The sequence below is a fragment of the Notolepis coatsorum genome, assembly GCF_963971535.1.
Source record: "Notolepis coatsorum genome assembly, chromosome: 19".
Taxonomy (NCBI): domain Eukaryota; kingdom Metazoa; phylum Chordata; class Actinopteri; order Aulopiformes; family Paralepididae; genus Notolepis; species Notolepis coatsorum.
In genome coordinates, this window is record NC_140183.1 from 88,242,594 (window position 1) to 88,249,704 (window position 7,111).

The 7,111-nt window shown below is 43.6% G+C and overlaps 1 pseudogene across 1 annotated transcript in view; it reads left to right on the forward strand.

Moving 5' to 3' along the window:
• Nucleotides 1–4,560: 4,560 nt before the first annotated feature.
• The window catches only part of LOC311246620 (gamma-enolase-like), a 6,725-nt pseudogene continuing 4,174 nt past the window's right edge, over nucleotides 4,561–7,111 (forward strand). The window contains exons 1-4 of the transcript in view: nucleotides 4,561–4,673; nucleotides 5,044–5,121; nucleotides 5,509–5,568; nucleotides 5,812–5,919. The product of the transcript in view is annotated as a gamma-enolase-like (transcript). The remainder of the gene's footprint in view (nucleotides 4,674–5,043; nucleotides 5,122–5,508; nucleotides 5,569–5,811; nucleotides 5,920–7,111) is intronic.

Genomic DNA, 7,111 nt, shown 5'->3' on the forward strand with positions numbered 1-7,111 from the left:
ATTAACCTTTTCCCCCTCCTTTTTCCTCCGATTTTCTCCCATCCCAATGTTAGTCGTTTTGCAAATTCCCAATCCCCTTCCTGGTCGCTGCGCACTTACCCCCACAGTCAGATCATCTGGGAGAGTGGAGGCTACCACGTGCTTCCTCCGACACACGTCCAGCCAATCAACCACTTCTTTTCACCTGGCAGCGCGGATTCTCACTGAGAGGGCGTAGCGTGTGGAAGGATCACACTATCCTACTTAGATCCTATCCGCGCTTAGCAGGCGCCCCGACCGAACTGTAGGAGTCGCTGTTTACAACGACCCGGACCCACCCCGCCAGCTTCTCCCACCCTCTAATACAGCCAATTGTATTAGTGTGAGCGGCCAGCCAAGCTGGTGACAACCCCGGAGCTGTGAGCTGGATTCGAACAGGCGAATCCAGCCGCTCCGGGGTTGGTGACGAACGCAATCTCCGTTACGCCACCTGACCGCCCTGTGCTTTCCCTTTGTGATATCCTACAGATGGTATATATATGAAATGGCCAAAATAGTATGATCCCCAGAACCAATCAGATTTTGGAAAACATGTATGCTAAACAGGAAATTATGTGTGATGCTTTGTTCGCTTTGCACCAAACTTGACACACATGTTTGTCATGACAGTGTGATGTGAGGTTGTATCACCATTGTTGATACATAAAACATGGATTTACAGCCTGGGCCTGTTGAGACTGGCAATCTAAGCAACTCTAGTTCCTGTCATCTACCCAGTGAATTCAAGACCTGTATTTTATATACTTTAAATATGAAATTGCTCTAGAATGGGTTTACTTTCATGCTCCTTTAATTTGATGTACTTTTGCTTTAGAATTGTTTTATAACGTTTGATGTTTTGTGTTTATATTCATACTTTTGAACACTTGAGATATTGGTGCTGGTGATCTTGTTGCGTCATGCTTGTATCCTTTCCATGAGTAAAGGCTTGATTGGCCAGTTATTGCTTCCACCTGTGTGTATTCCACTAGGGCACTACTGTACATCTCTGTTGGCCACTTGTTTCTTTGTATGATCTGGGACAGAAAGCTCAACACATGTATAGCAATGGGTTTTAGTATCTGCGATTTGTTCATTTTCTAAAGATTCAAGATTGTTTATTGTCATATGCACAGTTAAAACGACAGTTTGTCATACAATGAAAATCTTACTTTGCTAGTCCACCCTTCACAAAAAATCACACAGTACTTAACTTAAACATATTTAAATACAAGCGAGTGCTAGAAAATAAGATAAAATAGATAAAAATATATATACAATACAACAAGGCACAGTGAGTTACATTGCACGTTCCATGGAGGTGACAGTGGAGCAGCAGTTAAAAGTGTCTGTGTGGAGGGGGGGGGGGGGGCTAGGCATTCAAGAGTCTGATGGCCTGTGGGTAGAAACTCTTTGTCAGTCTCGTGGTTCTGGCTTTCGGACTCCTATATCGCCTGCCTGATGGCAGGAGGTTGAAGAGTGTGTTGGGGGTGTGTGCTCTCCTGGTGGCCCTGGTAGAGTAAATGTCCTGTAGTGAGGGGAAGGCTGCTCCAGAGATGTACTGAGCAGTTTGAATCACTCGCTGGAGTGCCTTCCTCTCCTTAGCAGTGCAGTTTCCATACCAGACTGTGATTGAGCTGGTAAGGACACTCTCAACCGTACTTCTATAGAAGTTGCTGAGAATCTTGGGTGGCATGCCAAATTTTCTCAGCCTTCTTAGGAAAGTTGCCTCTTGCACCTGCTAAAAGGTTTTAACAGAACACGTCAACATTATGGGAAATGCGCTCACCGTCTTCTCCAGAGGCAGACAAGAAGATGGATCAGAGGTGTTTTTGGCCAACAGCTAGCTGGTCCGTATCCACTTCCTTTCATTTGTGCTAAGCTAGGCTAGCTTGCAGCTGGATAGCTTTCTACTGAACGCACAGAGAGGAAATTGGTATCTATCTTCTTGTCTGACTCTGGAGAAGATGGTGAGTGCATTTGCCATAATGTTGTTGTGTTCCTTTAAGGTGCGCATAATAGCCAGATACTGTATCCACCGGTTCTCTTTCTTTCTTTCTTTATCTATTTATTTTTACTCTCCCAAAAGAAGGTGTGATAGGATGCAGTAGTAGGCTACATAATAATTACTATTCATCATTGACTGGCCATTCTGACTACTGCTGCAATACACAATCACGCTTGTATGCACAAATTCACACATTTTAATGTGTGTGCGCTCGCGTGCGTGCGTGTACTCATGCCCGTGTCAGAATATCTGCAGATGGTCATGTGACATCCAGATGGAACACACCAGTGGAGTAGCCAATGAAATTGCCCCCCTCCCATCTCTTTCTGCAAATTTTTTTCTCTCTCTCTCTCTCTCTCTCTCTCTCTCTCTCCATTGCTGTATTTCCTTAAATTACACCTCTCCTATCCAGTTTTACCAGCACATCCCTCATCCAGCTCTGCTCCCATCATGTTGTCCTCAATCTATCCTGTGGGGTGCAGAGATTAGGTTTAAAGATGGGAACGAAGACGAGAGCAGATGTAGAGACAGGACATCTTTAAACCTCTCTGCACCCCCCCCCCCCCCTTCAATCATTCTTATAGTCCGATAAGGGTTCCTTATAGATCTGTGTGTCATTAGTTTGCGTATATTCATCCATCTTCTCCTCAACCTAAAACCCTCTTGAATTTGCCTGCCTGCCAGCTACTGTAAATGCTAGGGTGGCATCTTGGTGGCTCAATGGGTAGAGCCACGCTGATACCTCCAGGGTTAAGGGTGTTTGAGGCCCAGCCTTACTGAAAATGGATAGACTCATCAGTACTGTACAGTTCTTTGAATAAAAGTCTTATGTTATCCTCTGATGAATACTCCCGGGTCACTTAACTAGTTTCCCTTTGACTGATGAAAGCCAAAGCCACTGGTCTGCACTGATTCCTTCCCAGTCTTTCAGTCAGTACATTCCAGTGCTTGTGCCAATCCTGCAGTCTGTTCAGCCCTGAAATGAATGTCACGATAATCACCTGGAATCCAACCCCCCCCCCCCCCCCCCCCCCCCCACACACACACACACAATTTTGATATATTGTATATCAAAATATCATGTGTGATATCAAAGCAAGGCTCTTTGTTATTTTCAAATCCCCTCAGATATATTGAAAATCACATTTCTAGAGCAATCTGAGTTCATATCGGGTGGTTATCATTCATTACGATGACAGAGTTGTCATTGATATCGCAATATGATCCAGATACACGATACGATAACGTTGAATTCCCCCCCTCACCCAAGCTGTTTGTACATCAGCTAAATCGGTGCTTACATCACAGCTGACGTGCACTACGTGTTCTGACATCTGCGGAAATAAATGCATACATGAGTGGGTGACGTTGGTTTAATCCAGTATCGCTGCCCGAGGCTGCTGCGTGGTATGGACTGTCATATGGAGCAAAACGGGGATATGTGGGGGATGTTCAGTAATCCACAGCCTCCCCCCTCTTGAACGCTCTGTGTTCTGACATCTCACTGGTACCTCGTCACGCCACAGCACCCCTCTCGTGCTCCCCGTTGCTGTTTTTGCTCTATCCCCCTCTTCCCACTCTCATCTTTTTGTCTCCTTGACCCAGTCTCACTCCCTCCCTCCCCTCCCCTTCCCTCTGCATCTTCCCAATGACTCACACGCCCCCTCCTCCCCTCTCCTCTCTCTCCTTTGGTCTCTTCCTCTCATTCGCTATAGCATTCGCTCACTTTCTCTACCAGGCATCACACAGGCTGCAGGTAATGATTACAAAGATCAATCTATTCCTTTATTCCCTCCATCCTTCTCAGCCTCCCTCCTCCTCCTCCTCCTCCTCCTCCTCCTCCTCACCCTCCTCTCTGCTCCTTTCCTCTCCTGCTCTGGGAGTTTCTAACCATCCCATTTCTTCATTGGTGCATAGTCTCTCGTTGACTGAACACCTACTAGGCACCATCCTAAAGTACACTAGCTTGTGTGTGTGAGTGGAGAGGGCTGACAGTGCGTTCATTGAATATGTATTAATGTCCCATGGTTCGTGTTTACTGTTCTTGGTGCGTGTGGCTGTATGTGCTGTGGTTGCATCTGTTCCTTTCCCAGGGGATGCGTCACCCACTCACGTCCTCAGATTGTGTTTGCATGACGGAGCGAGAGGAGGAGAGGGTGTCAGTCCTCATCATCACCAACAATTAAGCCATTGAACGGCAGGGCGTCTCGCTATACGGCAGCTAGTCGGGAGGGGTTATCAACTCCATCTGTCTGCCATTTCATATCTGTCTTTGACACCCACGTTTTAGAGGTCATTTCTTCCCCTTCTCTCCCTGTCTATCTCTCATTTGTCATTTTCTTACCAAAATCAAATGTAATAATAATATCATAGCACTATTGCTACTAGTATTGCTCCATATCTTCCTATAGTACGTGTGTGTCTGCGACCTGTGTGCATAATGTAAATGGACATGTACTGTATTTGATGTATATATACAGTATGTACATACCATAATGTACCGCTGTAGTGTCAATGCGCATGTTTCTTACAGGATGTCAATAGTGAACATTGTTGCAAGGAGAGATCCTGGACTCGAGGGGAAACCCCACTGTGGAAGTGGACCTGCATACAGACAAAGGTAAAAACATAGCATTCAGAGTGTCTTGTGTGCTGTGTCAGTCTTATCTGTTGTGTACCACAGTGTACCAAGCTTTCAACTATAATGTTTGATGTTTCTTGTGCTTGAATGGCTGTGAATTTACATCGTGCACCACTGGTCTTTGTACCCCCTACCTCACACATATCTCTCTCCCCCCTCTCTCCCTCAACCCCCCCCCCCCCCCCTCTCTTCTCTCTCTCTCTCTCTCTCTCTCTCTCTCTCTCTCTCTCTCTCTCTCTCTCTCTCTTTCTCTCTCTCATCTCTCCTCACTCTCTCTCTCTCTCTCTCTCTCTCTCTCTCTCTCTCTCTCTCTCCTCTCTCTCTCTCTCTCTCTCTCTCCTCTCTCTCCTCCCCTCCAGGTGTGTTAGGGCAGCAGTGCCTAGTGGAGCGTCCACTGGCATCTATGAAGCCCTGGAGCTCAGAGATGCAGACAAGAACCGCTACCAAGGCAAAGGTTAGCAAGTGTGTGTGTTGTGTGTGTGTGTGCGTGTGCGCGTGTGTGCGTGCGTGTGTGTGTGCTCTCTTGAACCGCTACAAGGGCAAAGGTTAGCAAGTGTGTGTGTGTGTGTGTGCTCTCTTGAACCTCTACAAGGGCAAAGGTTAGCAAGTGTGTGTGTGTGTGTGTGTGTGCTCTCTTGAACCTCTACAAGGGCAAAGGTTAGCAAGTGTGTGCTCACAAATCTCTTTATGGTTCATAGTGCCCTGAGCCATGTTGAATCTGGATTATGTAATCTTATATATTGTATGATTTAACTGATGGATTGGAAGAGTGTGTGTGTGTGTGTGTGGTGTTTGGGTTGACGAGGATAGTTTCCTAATCTTTTGTCTTCCACTGTCTAAGGTGTGCTCAAGGCTGTTGGTCATATTAATGACACAATTGGACCGGCCCCTTATCCAGTCGGTGAGTATGTGTTGTTGTAGTTGTGTGGGTGTGACTCTTTAGGTAGAAGGGGTGCAAAATATTGACCATATTCACACGGCGGCCCTTTTGCTCTCGTGTCACGCTCAGTTTGGGATTCCCCATTTGAGCATGACATAAGAGCAAAATGGCCGCCGTGTGAATATGGTCAATATTGGGATGGATGGGAAGACTAATAAAACAGGGATAGAGAGAGGAGGTTGAGTGACGTTCTGTCTGTTTTAGGGGATCAATGTGTTGCAGCAGGAGAACTGGACGCCTTGATGATTGAGATGGACGGCACAGAGAACAAGTGTAAGCATCAGGAAAGTGTCCTGCGTGTGAACCGGGCGTGTAAACAAGCAGTAATCCATATGAATGTGGAAATCCAGCTGCATCGATCTGTAAACTTCCCAATCGACACAAATCAGTATTAAATTAGTGTTCATCTGTTCTTTAACACAACACCGTGAACTAATAACTTGGTTTCCCTTCAATTATTGCTGACTGAATCTATGCTGCAAACGTTTCCATACCGTTTCTAAATTAATTGAATCAAACCAAACTGTAGTCAAAATGTACATTTCTATAATGCATTAAGTCATCGCCTGAGTAATCGAATCGAAGTTGGATCGCTACACCCTAATAATAATAATAATAATAATAATAATAATAATAATAATAATAATAATAATAATAATAATAATAATAATAATAATAATAATAATAATAATAATGATCATAATAATAATAATAATAATAATAATAATAATAATAATAATAATAATAATAATAATAATAATAATAATAATAATAATTAATAATAATAATAATAATAATAATAACTTTATTTCTATAGCACCTTTCATACAGGGGATTGCAGTTCAAAGTGCTTACTTCAGTAAGAAATAAGACATAAAATCAGTGTAAAACAAGCAGCAAGAGCAAAGCATAAAGTGGGATAAAATAATACAGATATATTAATCAAATCATATCAGAACCTCACGTTCAATAGGCTTCTGTAATCTGTTACAAAACATGATAAAGGTCAGAGTGTGCACCCAGCGGATAGTGGGGCGTAGAGATAAAAGTAAAAATAAGTAAATAATAGCAAGGGTAAAATGAGCAGACATATAAAATCACAGTTTTCCACTGATTAGGATCTAACATCTCAACAGGCCCGCCTTGTAAGACATAGAACACCAAATAAATCACAGTTATTAACATTAGGATCCAACATCCCAACAGGCCTCCCTGTTTATGGCTCGGTCATCACACATAATATAGACAATTTTAAAACGATAAAAGAGTAGCAAAATAGTGCAATAGTGTAGTGCAATAAAACAGTTAGTCAAATAGAATAGACAGAGTAAAATAATGCAATAGTGTAGTTCTGAGATAGACCTACACTCAAATTGAATAGACAGAATAAAATAATGCAGTTCTGAATGACTGTTTAAAACAGTTTAAAACCGCCTTTACCCACTGGGACACAAACCCATACGCTGTAGCTTTAGTGATTTTAGATCACAGGACTAATGATGTA